Raw genomic sequence first — 1,633 nt, forward strand, 5'->3', positions numbered from 1 at the left:
CCCAGCCGCTAAGCAGCGCCACCTCCCATTGGCTGCTTCAGCCGCCGCTCTCGGCGTTCCAGCCAAGGCGCGCCCCGACTTCGGCTTCAGAGCGCAGGCGCAGGCGCAGGCTCGGGCCCGACGCGGAGGACGTTGGGGAGCTGTAGTGGGCGGAGCCAGGGCGCGAGGGGCTGAAGGTAGCTTCACGACGGAGGCGGGGCGTGAAGCCCAAGCAGAAGAGTGGGGGTGGGCGGTGCTTCCAGTTGGCTGCACAGCTCCAGGAGGACCGGCGGGCGTGGCTTATAGGGCGAGGTGCGCCGTCCAGGTTTTTCTGGAGCTGGCGAAAGCTGTCTCCAGAAACCAAGTTTGTATGTATGTGCAAGTGGGAGAAGACAGCGCAGCCGAAACGAATTGCCCCTGCTTCTCAAAGTGCCCATCCAAATGGATTTTATCAGATAAGCTGAAGCTTTCCTCCTGGTGGGCAATAAGACCAAAATAAGTGAAAGTATTGGGGAAACCATTCCAGACCATATGCAATTGGCTGCTCGACCACCTAGTAAAAATTACAGATTTCGTTGAAATTCAGTAAAGTTTGGAAAGGTCAAAGGTAGACTGGCCTTCTCAAATGTTTTAAGAACTACGAAGTTGTACGCAACCAAAATGTTACGTGGGAAACAAGGCTTACATCAAAGTAAATCTCAGGTGCTAACCCGAGCCCGATTATCTTATTGCTGCCATACCAACTGTTTCTGGTTAAGGCAGTGGTCCAAAGGGTGGCTTGATTCTGGGTAACAATAAATTCCGGGTACGGAAGTTTCTATGTCAGGATAACTCACCACACAAGTAGGATGACGTGGAATTGGGAAGAAGTTTGGAACCCTCCTCCCAAATTATTGTGTTTCTAAGTATCAGACAATCTACTAGGCTGATGTGGAGGAAGAGGTAAATTTAGGTTTATTTGGAAATTTGCGGTTATATGTTGGGCAAATAATTATTTGGAACACTTTTTAAAATAATATAATAATAATAAAGAAAATGAAACGGTCTCATCAAGAATTATAAAGCATGGAGTATTTTGAGTAATGGGACACTCATAAAAATGATTCAAAACATGATATAAAGTAATTTTTATTATGACATATTCTGTTTTTATTTTCCTATAAAGCGCTTTTTACAATTCATAATTTACATTTAAATTTGGTGACTATTTTCATTAATATCTATATTAATAAAATAGTCACTCTGGGCTTATAACTCTGTAAGGACAGAAATATAGTTTTTGATTTCCATCTGCAGAAAGCAGTACAATAACACATTATAGACTCTCAATAAATATTTATTGAGCAAATAAAAAACTAAATTATGTTAGGTGAGCATCCACAGAGAAGTATTGGCAACACTAAGGAAGAGCACACTTGAATAGAAGGGAGTACTTTGGGGAAGTCCTAATTTTAATATGAAAACTAAAAAAGGAAACCACAAATGAAATCAATGAATGATTCAAAAAGAGTTACAATTCAGTTTTAGCATAGAGTAGGCATCAAAACATGAATGAGAGGTTGAGTTTGAGACTGTGGACACAGTAATTGCAATTCAATGTTCATATAAGCCAATAATATATTTCCAAGGTGTTTGTGGTATGAAATCTCAGATA

The sequence above is a fragment of the Fukomys damarensis genome, unplaced genomic scaffold, assembly GCF_012274545.1.
Source record: "Fukomys damarensis isolate Sample0158 unplaced genomic scaffold, DMR_v1.0_HiC HiC_scaffold_7, whole genome shotgun sequence".
NCBI lineage: Eukaryota > Metazoa > Chordata > Mammalia > Rodentia > Bathyergidae > Fukomys > Fukomys damarensis.